This window comes from Myiozetetes cayanensis, unplaced genomic scaffold (genome assembly GCF_022539395.1).
Source record: "Myiozetetes cayanensis isolate MyiCay16 unplaced genomic scaffold, myiCay2020 scf1, whole genome shotgun sequence".
Taxonomy (NCBI): Eukaryota; Metazoa; Chordata; class Aves; order Passeriformes; family Tyrannidae; genus Myiozetetes; species Myiozetetes cayanensis.
Window position 1 is genome coordinate 146031918 of NW_026086604.1, and position 16172 is coordinate 146048089.

The window sequence follows — 16172 nt, forward strand, 5'->3', positions numbered from 1 at the left end:
TTAAGCTTCATCGAAAGCCACAGAGATCTGGATTCCTAATTCATTTTTGAAAATGCAGCTCTGGGAGTGGGTGAACAATGTGCCTAAGATGACTGCAGGGCAGATTTAAATCAGTCGATCTCCGGCCACATGACGCAAAATCTAAAAATGCCCCAGCTGTTCTATTCCAAATTTAAAGAGTGAAGGGTCAAGTTTAGATTCTTAAATCCAATAGAAATTCTTCATAATCTCTGTCTTAGGCTTCTGCAACGTAATTTTCATTTTCCTTTGGGATAGGAAATTCCATCTTCAAGATACCTGTCAACACTTTTGAGCATTTCCTTTCCTCCACGCCCTGCAATCTGAAGGATGTTGGAAGCCCAACAGTGCCTGAGAAAGCCCTGGGACCTTCATGAGAGCAGGCTAAGCTTCCAAGATGCTGAATAACCACTGCTGCCAGTTCATCACATCTGAAAACCAGGTTCCTTCCATCCAATACTGATTTGAACGTCTAGGAGTTGGACTCGATGATCCTCATGGGTCCCTTCCAGTGCAGGATATTCTTTGATTCTATGATTCAAACCCAAAGCTGGGAAGTTTGACCATCTTGGCCTGATGGTACTTCACTGTTAAAACTCCCAGTCTCTGCCTGAATGAAAACAAGTGAGAATTGCCACATCTCTTCAACTTACACGAATAAAGCCAAGCGTGAAAAGCACAGCCGAACAAAGAGCCTTCTTGTATCTGCACTAAACAACATGGATAGCTGTGAAAATTAATGTAAAACTACTGTTCGAAAAAAGATGAAGCTTATCCCTGTTCTAGGAGTCTGCACAAATCCATCCAAGTTCACTGAAGCAGTATTTTGCAATTTAATAGTGACTTTAGAGGCATGTTTTTCCAGCAAGAGAAGCCCTCGCTACGCAACAATTAAAACTCATTTCACAGAAAAATAACAGACCTTGTTTTTTTGCCACCACCAGACCATTCATACTAACTCAGAATACATACTGGTGACAAACAAAATAGTAGATTTTGAGGTGGGCTACTCTATTGCATTTGGCAACGTGTGCAAGATCCAATTCTTTGTTCAGCCTCAATTGTTGTTTTCTGCTTTCAGATGGTATTTATCTATTTACAATGGATAGTTCCAGATAGTTTGTGTCTATTAGGCTCTGTGATGACAGCATTTTTGCTAGCAAACAAGACTTTAACTGGACCCTGCATGACAAATAGCATATTTATTGACTCAATTTACTTGAGTAAAGTACTCTTTCAAATAACTACTGTTTTTCCTATTCTGACTTCATTTTAAAATGAATTCATTAAATTGTCATTGATCACAGTCTATCATATAGGAATGATTTACTGAAGCTTGTACACTATACTCAGCACTATTGCTGGTTTGAACAAGCAGGGCTAAAATAAATTAGTCTTCCCAGAGTTCGAGTATTTTGATATTCTTCTTTTTTTGGATTTATTCTCTTTATTCTTTTCCCCTTTCCCCTCCATGTCATTTGTTTTATCCCATTCCTCCTGAAAAACAGGAAATTAGAAGCTTTCCCACAAATTGAGTTTCTTATGCTCACCGCTTTGTGACTCAGCACCAGTGTGAGCAAATAGAATTTCACTTTCTACAGATGACATCAATACAGGTGGCCAGAAAATTATCTGGGTTTTGTCCTTTCAATTTTTGTTTCTTCAGAACGAAACCTGCCTCAGAACTGAAGGGAACAGTGAAAATCAGTGGCTGATCATCACTGCTGGAAGGGCACAGACTAGATCTCTAAACCAGAGAGGAGAACACTGTGGGCTGTTAGCTGAGGTCCAGATAATAATGAGCTCTGTAAAGACAGTGAGTAGGGAATGACTGTTTGTTTTTTCTCATAATACAAGAATGGAGAAACTTCAAATGAAATCACAGAGATGCAGATTTGAAACAACCACTGGAGCCACTTTCTACGTGGTGCAGAGTCATCCTGTGTAACTTGCTGGCCACAAATGGCAAGGATTCACAAAGCCACAAGGCAAATAAAAGGGCAAAAGGTCCATAAATGGTTTTAACACAAAGATGCTGCCTCTGACTGAGAAAACCCCTCAGCTGCAGAATCTGGGTGCATGCAAGAAAGACTACTTCTATTTGTAAATACCCCTGTACATCTGCAGGTGCTCCAGATCCACATCGCACCAACTCCCTGCTTCCAGTGCTTCAGATGATGGGATGGGTGATTGCCTCCAACCTACACAGACACTCCTTTTGCTGGGAAACTGGTGGTAGCCACCTCCACACCACATTCCTTATTTCCATGACCATATAGTGTGAGGGGCACCAAGTACTTACTGAGATATCAGAGAACTAGTGTAATGTCTCTAATAAGTACCACGGTTTTCTCGGGTGTTGCTTGATCACAAAAAACTAGAATATCCACTAGAATATTCAGCATCCTTCTCAGACTTCCTAAAGACTTCCAAGAGAAGCCATTCTGGCAACAGAACTGGTCGAATTATTTTTTTTAAAAAGAGAAACAAAAAAAGGATGGGGGATGGTGAGGGAGATAAAATAGCCAGAAAAAAAAATCAAATTCAGATGTTTTAATTATTTTCTCTAAAGAGAATTATTTTTACTTAAAGCTCTCTGTTATTAGTAAATTGAATCAAATTCAAACTGGTCAAAAACAGATCTTTTCAGTTTTATCTACAAATACCAGAAAGGTAACTGCCTAGAAAGAACTGGAAAATCCTACAGAATCTTCATTAGACTGTTTCCAGCCTTCTATTTATTTTTCTTTAGAAAAGGCATGTTTCAGAATCCTTACTATTGCAAATTCTTGGCTTGTTTTGTTGTCATATTGTATATAAGTTAAAGTTCCAAATTTTAATATATATATACTTAGCACAATTCTTTTTCAATTTCATATGCTTTCAGGAAATGGACAAGACAATTTCACGGGTCCTTTCTATGTCTAATTTCTTTTAATCTATGAATTGCAAACATTTCTACAAATAGCCAGGGTTAGCCCAGATGTTTCTTAAAAGGGTAAGAAAGAACCTCAACTTAAAAAGGGAAATCATCAATGACTGAATCAAAGAGCTGGAATGCCATTTCTTTAGAGATAATAGCTGTTGTGACTCACGTTTTTACAATATGAGCCTGGATTTTTCCATTCCTCACAGGCATATTTTTGAAGTACAAGGCTTCAAACACATTGTTTCTGTGATATCACCATGCACAGAATGAAAATTTCCCTCTTGCTTTGTCAGTTAACATCGGTTCTGGCTGATAAAATGTCCTGCTTATGTAAACAGAATGTGCATATGAAAATAAAGCCCCAAGATGCATACTTTCCTTGGCATGGCAAGAAGTGAGGGCAGTACAAACAAACTAGGTATTTCTAGCACCTGTATTTATTCAGAAAGATAAATGCTGTTTGCCATTACAGTTTTAAACTTACTGTCATAGGCTTCAGCCACTCCAGTTCAAAAGGCCTTTCAGGTTCTCAGCACACCCCCTGCATGTCCTGCAAACCTTTCTCTGACTCCCTGGGGATGGGTGACCACCACCCAAAAGGCCAATTTGATCAGCAGGTTTCCTGCAGGGGGGTAAATACAGGTGAAGGGGGTCCTGCTCACCTCCAGCTCGCTGCCCTCCTGGTTTGGCATGGGCTTTGTGGGCTCAGGCCACCATCCTAGAACCCAGAACCTCTTATCATGTCCCAACGAGCCAGCAGGGAGATCCCGTTCCCCAGAAGCAACAGGAGAAGCGGAGAATGAGGTCCTTGCTGTGCACTACAGCTGGCTGGACACTGACCTCAGAGAACCCAGGGCTTCTTGTACCTCCATCTCCTGCTTGCACGACACCAAAAGTGGCTTGACACAGTATCAAGGACACATGTCCATATATTTCAAACACTTGGCAGTGGTAATAAAGAAACCAAACTTAAATATGAACACTGTGAAAGTGGCATTTACAGGCAAAAGTTTAGATACCACCAGACAGACACTCTCATCTTGAGTAGGATTGTACTTATTTAGGATTTCCATGGTGTTAATCAAGAAGCTACTATCAGTCATGGGCTGGGGAGAGGGAGGATAGTCTCTGGTAGCACGCATATTTCTGCTAGGTCAAAGTGTTACAAAATCAGAATTAAGAGTCCTAAATTCCCCTTTTGTTTAAGAATTGTTTTTGACTAAATAAAGATTTTGCAATCCTAACTGCTGTATCAGAAACAGTCATGTGGATGGGTTTCTTTTCAGTGTTTGAGATTATATGGAGCACAGTCATCTTCCCCTCTTCCCCCTCCTTTTCCATATAATCTCTTTGGCATTTTCCTTTGACCTGCAGAGCACTGCAAAACATGAGAATAATAGGCTAGGGAAATAAAAACCAGAACAACGACACATCTAATTTAATGTCACTGGTCTAGATTCACAAATACACATGCATAAATTTACACACAAACACAAACATTTAAATCATCATATTTAAAAGGACTACAAGTTGATATCAGATCACGTGGGAGTTTTATTCTAACCATGAAGCAATGGCTTCATAGAGAACTCCTGTTTTTAATTAAGATCAAATAAAGACCTCTTAAATAAAGATCAAGAAGCTAAAGTAGTCCAGGTGACTTAAACACACTTCATAATTTTACTGACAGTAAACAAATAACCTTTTGAGACTTAATTCACTTATATTTATAGCACAATTCACATTTCACATCTAGGAGGTGTCATGGGAAATTCTCTTTCAGCTGAAAAATTTCAGTGGCTGTTAGCACACACTTTGATGGCCTGTGTGCTCACATCAAAACAAAGGGCAACTGAATAACACAGTCCTTGAAATTTTACACAGCACACTCATTACTTCTACTTGGACTGATATCTGGTTTGTTTGTTTTTTCCAACAAGCATAATTTTGTCAAGACCATAAACAATGATTGTTTCTGTAGCACGTGTTCCTAACACATATAATCAGCCACATCTCAAGCTGCCATAAATCAGCACAGCTCTACCCATCCCAGGGAAGGCATATCTGTGGAAGTGATCTATTAGGACCAGGAATATTTTGACTGGAAATGCTTTTTTTTTCAAAAAGAGCACCTTCACACCAGAGCATGAGCACCAGAGAGTATGTAACTGGATTATTAAACTAATGGTCTAGAAGGTAACCAAGCTAGCAAGGAGCTGCTTGCAAAATCTTGAGCTTTTTGCAACCTGTGAAGGCAATTTCAAAATGCTCCTTCACCCACAGACATCTTGGGTGAGTTCAGAGTTGAAGGTCCAAAAAGGGGTCCAAAAAGGAGTGTAGGAGAATCCAAAGCCTGGTGGGGACCAGGCAGGCTCCCATGGCTGGTCTGCAGGGGAAAGCTTTTGTATTCCACAACAATCTGATGGGAATAGCTGAAATGTTCAGCTCTTGAAGATCTCCTAGGCAAAGCACAGTATTGAAATCAGCCCAAACAGACACAGGAAGAGATGTGAGACAGAGTTCCTCTTGCTGCCCATGTCACAAGACAAACCTGCAGGTTGATATGACATAGCATAACACAATTCCTAAAACGAGCCCTGTTGTTCACCATGGATGTTGACCAGTGGCAGAAATAAATATTTAAGAGAATTCATTGCATTCACATTGTTGGGGGAAAAAAAAACACACCAAACAAACAGCACAAAATGTCCAAACCAAAATCTACCATCACCAACACACCAGCCTTTCATCACAAACAGCTCTGCTTACACAGTATCTTCTTTTAAATTCAGTTTAATGAGTTTTTCTGGCATCTTTCTCATCAGAATCACGGCATTCTGACATTAGCAATGACTTATTGATAAAATAAAGTCTTCAGAAAGCTAACGTGTGCTAAAAGGAAATGACTTCAGAAGATTTCATTCTGATACTAAAAGAACATTTGAGGATGACAAATGTTATGCCTAGAATTAAATGCTGGCCCTAAATCTTCTCTTATGATAAAAAATATATTTTTTAGTGAGCTAAAAATATTCTGATTTCTTTTCAGGTGTTTTTTTTTTTTCAAATTATGCTGCACCCAAATGACATAAATAAGTAAGAGGGAAGCAGCACATTATAGTTGCTGCACATCTCTAAATTTTGCTGAAAATTATAATTCTATGCACCCAACAGGTTTTCACGTCTATTTTAATTAACTAGAAATTGGCCTCAGAGTTATTTTACTATAAACTACACAGCCTTCATATCCAGGGAAAGATTTCTGCTTTGCTACTCTGAACTGAAAGAGCTTGCAAAGAGCTACCCAGAAAGAAGAAGGTTTTCAGCTCAGGATGCAGTCACTAGCTTTGGAGAAAGACATAAGAAATCTACAGGAGAACTCCATGTTGTGCCAAATACAATGTAAAGTGGTCACACCATTAGGTGCTTTGGATGCTCACATGAATAAAATATATCAAATCTCGTCCATTTTATTCACAGAGTGTTTTGTAAAGACATAAAGATGGATATAGGAAGTTGTAAAACAGCCATTAAAATGTATTCTGAAGCCATTATGGGATAGTTATGCCACAGACAGAAGGCAGCTTTAGGCTGGCCAGAAAAATCTTGGCTGCATGCTTCTAGAGGAGAAGGAGCCATGGCTGGAAAGCTGTCTGATGAATTATCACAAAGTTATAGGTAAGGATTCCCTGATCCCCTCCCATCTAAGTTATGGAGACACATTTCATCAGCAGAAAACCAACAGACTTATAAAAGCCAATCATCAGAACTGACATGTTTACATTAAAAAAGATGGATGAAACTCTATAAGCAAAGCCAGGCCCTCTTTCACAATTTTAACATTGAACTAGGAGACAAACATGACATAACAACTAAACTTCATTTTTAATAGTGAATGGAGCAATATAGGTTTTCCTTCTTTCAAGTGACAGGAACAAAAACAGGCTGAGGTGAAGGGTCAAGAAAAAATTGGATGTGAAAGGCTGGGAGAGACAGACCCAAATCATATAAAATTAAGCTGTGGGGAGTGGCAGGTCCCCCTCCTGCATTCGACTGACATGAGGCAATACAGCAGGTCCTGCCCAGTCTGCAATAGCAGGAGCACTTTGCTCCACAACCACCATCCTCCACTTAACTCCACCCTATCCACACACCTATGATACACCCAGCTTCCCACCCTTCTCCACTTCTATCCATTTCCTTTTCATTAGCTGAGAAAATTATCTCATCCTCCCACCTACTTTATTCCAAGTCAACGTAACAGTTCCATAAACCTGTCCTTGCCCACAGTGATAACTCTCAAGTGACATTCACATCAATGCTATGAAATTTTGGCACTATAATTTTATTCTCCAAGGCAATGCAGCTCTTTCTGTGATGGTGGGTTCCCTTGCACAAGGATACAAAGGTCTCTGTTTGTCAATGGCTTTGGATAGCATTCAGTGCTATTAGAGATCCAGCTAATGACAAAAAATTTCACTGCTTTTGCAATAAAATGCACAGGAGAAAAAAAAAAAAAAGGCACAGATTTAGAAGCGTGCTGGCAAAATTATCTTTCCTGGTAATGGAAACAGAGAGTCATGAAGAACAACAGGGATCCTATCAGGGAGTAGCTGGTTGCTTCTTCCTGGGATATATTGAAGATTTGATTCATTATTTAGTGCGCTGTAAATTTGACAATATTATTTGGATAAAGCTAGTGGCTCTTCCACTCTGATGGAAGAGATTTCACTCCCCCCCCCGTCGAGAGCCAGAGAGAGATTATTGCTGTCCACAGAGGAGGGATATTCTGCCTGTTTGCGATTGAAAACCGCTTGGGATTGTTTGCCAAGTTTAGGAATCAGAGTTAAGAGCTTACATGGGTTCTGGGGGTGCAATCCTCAGCTCACGTCAATCAAGGGGAATATTTTGTGTGCCTGCAATAGGCAGTGGGTCAGACCCCTGGCGTCAGAGAGACAGAATTATTAGATTTCTGTCATTCCTTTCAGAGAAGTTTACTTCAGCGACTCGGCGCAGCTTCATGGAAGAGATGCAATGGATGCTGGTGCCGACTGTCAGCAATTTGATTTGAATTACATAATGCTTAAACCATTATGTAAATGAGGCTGACAGAAACATGAAGGCAGAGAAGCTGGGGATTTTTCTTTTTTTTTTTTTTTTTAAATATCTGGTAGCCTTTAATGTTATGGCCAAGATTGCCGCCTTTTAGCTACTACATTTTGCTGGTAGGTTAGCTGAGTTAAACTTTATTTCTCCTGACACTAACTAAAACCTAAAGTGCATCTGAGCAAATGAGGAGGAGCATTTAAAGAGTGGTGAACGTGGACGATTTTAGAGGTATGTGAGTGAGTCACATTACCAGGAGTGGTTTTGGCTGTGTCCCACTGATGTCAATGAGACTCATGCTTCTGAAAACCCTGTAGCATTCCTCCCTTTCTCCCCTGTATAATTTCCTCATCTTTTTGCATGGAAGAATTTTTCAGAGTAAATAACTCATCGCACAAACAATTCTATTCCAAAAGTCATGACATTTTCTGTTAATTAGCAATAATATAATCATCCAAACAAAACTGCTGGGGACATTGCATTTACTAACAAGTTACATCCAAATATGCATTTATGTGTCAACAGTGCATGCTTGAGTGGTTGGTAATATTCTATTGGGCCTGAGGCACAATGCATTGGAATCACACAATAGAGGCTTAGTATTGCAAACCCTGCTGTGGCTTCTTGCTTAATTTAGCTTATGGGACCAAACAGTCAATGAGCAAAGCAGAAAATAATACATCAATTGGCCTGTGAAAGGGAAATATCTGATTATGGTACCAATGCGGGATGTTTCCTAAATGGAAAATGCACTAGCTACATAATTTGGGAACTTGTTTGAACTTCCTGAAAGAAAAAAAAAATGGTATTCCTAAAAATAACTTTACCATTACTTGGTTGGCCCAGAAAGCCAACTCTGTCCTGGTGCTCAACTCTTGTGAGGCCCCACCTGGAGTGCTGAATCCAGATCTGAGGCCATCAACATAAGAAGAACTTGGACCTGTTGGGGCAGGTCCAAAGGAGGGCCACAAAGATGACCACAGGGCTGGAGTAGCTTTCCTAATAACACAGGCTGAGAGAACTGGGGCTGTTTAGCCAAGAGAAGAGAATGCTCCAGGTAGACCTTACAGAACTTCTGAGCGCCCAAAGGGGGCTACAAGAGAGCAGGAAAGGGACTTTTGACAAGCACATGTAGACACAGGACAAGGGGAAATGACTTCAAACTGGAAATTAGATATTAGGAAGAAATTTTTTACTGTGAGAGCAGTGAGGCTCTAGCACAGGTTGCCCAGAGAAGCTGTGGTTGCCCCATCCCTGGAAGTGTTCAGTTTGGATGGAGCTTTGAACAACCTTATTTAGATGAAGGTGTCCCGGACCATGGCAGGGATGAGTTGGAACAAGATGATCTGTAGGGTCCTTTCCAACCCATACCATTCTATATGATTCTGTGATTACTAAGAGCAGTGATAAGCAGCAAATCCACCGAGAGATCATTCAATATTTTGACACTAATCTCCTCCTCTATATATGAATACCAGGGTTAAGAGTGCGCTTATGACATTATGTCTATGAGGTATAACAGCACCTACTCTGACAGGGCCCTAAAGTGATGCAAAAATGACTGTACTGCTTGAATATTCAGGTCCTTTTTTTCCCCTTCTTCAAGACAATTGCAACTGAAAATAAAAATTCAACAAGGCAATTGATGATTTCGGTCAGATCTCTTAATTTTAAAGTGTCATGGAGAAGGCTCATAATTCAAGTACTTCCTGCTCCTCTATACACTCACCTGTGTCTTTATCCATTCTACAGTGTAGTTCCTCAACACAGACAGGTCAAATAATGTATTCTAGAGGTTTTTGGCTAAAAAAAGACATCTATTGGATATGAAACTCTTGTGAAATAACCCCATACACAGAACAGAATGAATCAACTACAGTCTAGCTTCCCTGATGCATTGGAACAGATTAGACCAAAGAAATGCAGGATGTTAGACATTCAGGGAGAAGTAGAGTGCTAGGACATGAGTCATCTCTCCTTCTCTCGATGTCTCCTTCAGTGAGATAAGCTATGCTTCAGACTCCAGCAAAGATCCTGATGATTCAATTTGCTTATTAGGACGCCAAACTTTAGGTGTTGATGCATACCTTTAGGTGCCTGAGAACTGATGTGCGTTAGTTTTTCGTCCTACTTGACTCTTCTCAAAAATAGAGACCAGCTACCTCTAACCACACAGTGGTAAAGGAATGCACCACAGGACTGTTCCACTCCAGCGTGTGGCAAACGGACACTTCTACAACAGCTTTCCAGTGCACACAATTACTTTAGAACATGAAGTATAGATCTTCAATTTCAACAAATGGCATACATTTAATTAGTCAATGACAACCACTTTGTTCCCAGAAACAGAGTCACACAGGTTATCCTGATGGACTCACCACGGACTCACAAATCTAGAAAATATTTTCTGCTTCATCTTTTGTTTCTACAAATTAAAGGGATGTTTGAGATCTGGATTGTGCAGTTACACGGGCAAAAGTTGTTGGGAGCTAATATTTTTAAAAGTAGAGTGAATACAGGCTAGTGGTATCCATGACTCCAGAGGATCACAATAAAACAATCTAAAAAAGAGCTGGAATTGTACATCTGTCCTAGTTCACAGCCACTTCTACTCCAGTCTTGGACTTGTCTTGTAGATTATATCAACGTGTATACTGATTTTAAAAGCAGAACAAGTGATGGCACAGTTCATTTTTTCCCACACAAGTGTTTAACCAGGCTCCAAAGTATCCTTCCCTGTCTCTACTTTCCTTCAAAAAATATTCCCAGAACTGCTAATTCCAAAAAAGGGTTTGGGATCCCAACTTTCTCCTGCCTGTCTCTCCTGCTAGACAAAGAGGAGAGGAATGAAGTGGAGGAAAGAAAAGAGACAAATTTGGCTGGCATTTCACACATTCCCCTTGTCCATGTCTCCAAGATATATTTCATGTTCCCCAAGGGCCTGTTTGTCCTAACATCCCTTATTTAGGATTCTTGTATATTAGATCCCCTTTACCTAATAACCATCTATGGTACGTGAATCCAGTCTGAGAGGGATGGAGTTAGAGAGCAGCTTGGTGGGCACCTGGCAGCCAGACAAGGCTAATCCACCACACCATCCTTTGTGGAAATTGTGCCTCTCACTTGATCTCCAAGTCAGTGAGCTGCAAAGAAGTTAAAGGACATGTCCTGCAAGACATGGTCACACCAGACCAGACTGGAGCCTTGTACTGCAGCTTTGGGCTTCAGCATGACTTAGAATCATAGAATCATTTAGATTGGAACAAACCTCTCAAGATCATCAAGTCTGACTTCTACCTCACCTTGCCGTCCCCCAGAGCGATGGAGCTGGCAAAGAGAGCAGTGTAAAATGCCATCACAAAACACACAGGAGCCTGCAAGCCAGCCCTGAGGCCCAAGCAAGAAGAATATCTCGCCTGAAAGATTGGACCATTAAAAGCATTACTGATCCTCTCAATTCTTACAATTTATAATACTCCCAGATGAATCAAAATTAAATTGAATACTCACATTAAGAAAGCAATGGGAAATCCCAGTTCACATGCTTAACATTTAGACTCACAGTGGCTAAACAGATGAAAAGTTCTGCTGATTTATCTTAACTCCATTCTCCTTATACATCCAAAGCAGAAACACTTATCAGTGCCTGGTCTACTTGTATCTGTTATTTAGGTATGGCCTAGATAGCACAGACATCTCTTACCCAAAGCACACAGTAATGGTCCCAGGAGCTGATGTTTTCAGCGTGCTTTGCTTTCTGCTGGCTGGTACAGATAGCCAGCAGAGATAAGGGCCCTGGTCTTCAAGCCTTTCTGACATGACTAGTGATGCCACCAGCACTGACCAGCTCATATCTCACTCATCACTTCTCCCTCCCTGCTCAGGCAAACACAGTCTGGGTTCACCTTCACAAAACTCCCTCCAAAACCCCTGGCCAGGACTGTTCACCACACTGACCCTGCTGCTCCTGCTTGTTCTCACACCCCCATCTTCATTTGGACATTCTGACTTAAACCAGCCTTACTACAAACTAAACAAAAGTGTTTTACCGTGCACGTCTAAAAATAGAATTGCAATCATCTATGCTTCCGTTACTTTAAAACTAAATTTGTCAAGAGGTAATTCTTCCGTGAGGTTTAGCACATGAGATGTCTTATGTTTCAAAAGTTCAGTCATTTCACAGTTATTTCTGAGCAGAAAGATCTTGTGGATTAATTTTAGAAAGTGAATTTGGGGATCAGGACTCCTTTTGGTGTAAATGGTCCAAACAACTCTGCAGTCCATCAAGACAGTTTTCAGCTATTTTTGTAATATTGTTTGCTATCTTCATAGATAATGTGCAATGTGCACAGATAATGGTTATAGTTCTGTTTCAGAAAAATCTTCCAAGTAACAGTTAAAACTCGACCGAATAAGAAGAGAGAGAGAAAAAAATATATAATTCTCTGGGGCTTTTTATTTGTTTAGTTTCTACATTAGACAGTTCTTTGAGTGCAATTGATTTTCTAGTTTCCTCTGTAGTTTCCAATTAATCATCCTCCCTCTTTGTGAGAATGTTTTACACAAAAACAGGAGACAGGAAAACATTTTGAAATAGGGAAATATGCTTATAAAACCACAGCACTGGTATGGATATGAAGAAGTGCAGGTTCTGAAACCACCCTTTGAGAGGAAGGGGGAGCAGCATTGCCTGTCGTATGGAACAGCTGACTGCAAATTTCCCATTGAAACTCTATTTCTATGGAAAAATGCTTTTCCAATAGAGAAGCATTTTAGTAAAGAGCCTCTACTTTGAGTTACAAATTTCTTTCTGCAACAAAGCAGCCTCCAAACTGAAAAGGGAACAGATTTATCAGAGAAAATCACCATTTTTCATAGGGGGAAAAATATACTTTCTCTCCAAGAATGATGGGAAGCAGGCCAGAAATCACCCTAATCACATCCCATTGCTGGTTCTCCCACTGGCTTAACATTCCTGTGTTTGTGCTTTAAAAATATATGAAAAGATTGGGAACTTTACATAGTCATTTTGAACCCAAAATAAAAATGAATTTTGAAATTATTTATTTTTGACCAAACACATTACATCTCTTTTAAGCACAAAGGAAATAAAAAAAAAGTAACAATACCTATTCAAAATCAGGAAAACCTGCTTTTCTTCTAGATGTCATCATTACAGTCTCCTCCAGACATAAAAGTTTTGACTGAGGACAAGGATTTTTTTTGAGCTTCAAATGAGTAACAACAGGATTATTACAAAAATAAATAAAATATGAGCAAGCTGCCACTTAAGCTATGGATTTCCCACTGCAACAGCTTCAAAACTTTCTTGAAACATAACAAATTTAAAAAAAAAAAAAAAGGGGAGGCAGACGATGAGGCTCTGTCTAACTGACAGCATAAAAACATCAAGAACTTTGATTCAGATTAATAAATAATGATGGCGTGTTATCCAGGAAACAGCACAATGCCAAGTCTGTTTGATCTCAGACCAACTGTTGGGTAAAAGTATTCTGAAAAGCTCTCCTGGGCACACAGGCCAGTTGCATCTCGGCTCTGGGACTTTGATTATTTAAATAGGGCTTTTATTAAACAAAGAAATTTTGTCCTAGAAGAAATTGTACACCACATCACCTTCCTGAGGGCAAACTCCAGCCTTACTTTGCTTATTCAGGATGATGGTGTCATAGGAGCAGGGATGCTCCAAGTGTCCTCTGTTATTACCCTCCTATATCCTAAATTCAGATGGAAGCAATGGGAATAGAAGAAATGAGGAAGACTTGTGAGTCTTGTCTCCTGTGTTTCAGGGCTGTCCCAGAAAAGCCAGGAAATCATCCTCCCTGCAGCTTCCAAAGCCCACACTAAGAGCTGTGAACCCCCAGGAGCATTCTCTTCTCCCCCATAACTGCACAGCAAGGAGTACGCTCTCATTTCATGCCTGGGAACACATGCCAGGCTGTCCTAGGTGAACAGGGATGCTGAAAACTCAGTGTCATGGCACAGGGAATGGACAACAGGACTGTGGATGGACTTACTTCCTGCAGCATTCCTGGAGTGTCCATGTGGCTGGGACAGCATGTGTTATGAGGAAGCTTCCTGGATGAACAAGATAGAAACACTCCCCTGACCCCAGCAGTCCCACAATCTCCTCTGTTTCAGGCTGTGGTTCCAAGTCTGAGTCCAATTCTTAAATGACATCCCAAGGCTGACAGATGAGTTCACTGCAGTAGGCTTTCAGACAGCAGAAAGTGTTGCCTTCTTCCAGGTCAGTCTGACACAACTCACTTTCTCTCCAATGGAGAGTCCGTCATCACTCAGGATAGCTCCTACATTTCATACCCAGCTCTTTTACAGGGAAGTTATCTCCGTGTCCTTCTCAAAACATCTAAAACCCCTTTGAATTTACAAACATGCACTGCCCACGCAGGTGCTTCTGGACTTATTCACCATTTTCAGTATAATCATTCCCCCCAAGAAACACTCCCCACATGAATCTTTCCCTACCAAACAGAGCTTTGGGAGCCTGAGAGCTCAGCTGAGAAAAAAACCCAAGCACTAATGCAGGAAGCGTAAAGATATCTGAAAAATGCTCCAAAGCTTCAGATTCCAATAAACATATGAACTATAGCAACTGCCAAGAATTATGACTGCATGACATTACATCCAGCTCCCTGCTCTTATTAAAAAGTAAGCATGGCTATCCGATGGGCAGATGGGCAGTACCACACAATCTGCTCTGCTCCACAATCCGTGTTTTAATGGATGCTCATGGATTGCCACAGAGCAAAAGTTTTCATCTTAAGGAAACGTGAACTCTGCAACCAGCTGCTGTCAGGTTTTGCTGGAGTAGGTAGACTGAAGTGAGGCATTTTGGAATTTCAGTCAGTTTTGGTATGCTCTGAAATGTGATCCAATCTTCCTACTGCAGAGAATATAATGGACCCTGATTGTTAGTTTTAAACAGGGGAAGGTAATTTCCACATTTTTTGTAAGTGGAAGTTAATAGTTTTGGAAAGGGCTAAACTGATGAACTTCCTTTTTCCTGCTGAGCATGAGAAGTGTCAAAGTAAGATCCTTGGAAGAGCAGCAGTATTGCCCAGAGACTCCAAGCAAATCTTGTGAGATCACCTCTGGCAAGATGAGGATTGTTTAACATTCATAATACCTGATTTTACAAAGAGTCGGTTTACTCAGTTGGGATTGGATGCAGGGTTATCAAGATCTTTGCACGATCACACCGGTAGCCCTTGCCCTTGATGTTCATAGCTAATAACAGAGATAATGTTTTGGAGACTGTGAATGTTAAGCTGATTTAGTCCATCAAAAACTTTTGGCACTATTAGCTGCAACCCTGAGCTGTAAAAAGAGTATGCTGTGCCTTTTCAACATTATTTCTGATTTACATATCCTTAAATTTCCAAAACTGTATCTGCCTTCCAAGGTGGGATAGGTGGGCAGTGGGATGTAGAATGAGTTGTAGGAAGGAAAAGTTTGAATGTGGCATCCTCTAAAAACGCCATGAGCCTTATTTTTCTGTGGGGTCCGAAACAAAGATGCACTGCCAGCATCAAATTTGCATTCTCAAAATGTCACTTCTGGAAATGTACTTCAGTTATGTTGGCTCTTACCCTGAGTAGTGGTGCTATGAGACTTTGACTTGGACTACTCAGATTTTCCCATTGCTTTTATAGATGTTGTTCCTTGGTGCACCTCTTAACAGAAATAGAGCAGCATAATTTATTAGGAGGGATGGTATTTTGATCTATGACCATCAATAAGTCTGTGGCCTTCAGACCAAACACTATTATCAAGACATCCATTGAACTGGAAACACCATTAGAGAAGAGACAGCTAACTCAGCGTTAATCAAGATTTTTCTGTTCTTCCAGGGCCTGAATATTTCTGATAGTACCAAATCTCTGGCAATTCCAGGCGATTCCCACACTGATTTATTCAGGTGGTCACATAGACAGGTGTCTTGTGACACTGCACTACAAGGATTACACCTCAGATTGACAGCTAATATAAACACTTCTAGGGCCATGAACAGGGTTCAATATTTGCACGTTAAGATTCAAAAAACTATGCAAAAATCATCTAGTCACAAATGTGTCTTGCA

The 16172-nt window shown here is 40.4% G+C and overlaps 1 protein-coding gene across 7 annotated transcripts in view; it reads right to left on the reverse strand.

Moving 5' to 3' along the window:
* Window positions 1–16172, reverse strand: part of LOC126642037 (sodium channel protein type 5 subunit alpha-like) — a 214699-nt gene that overhangs the window by 174153 nt on the left and 24374 nt on the right. The window lies entirely within an intron of this gene.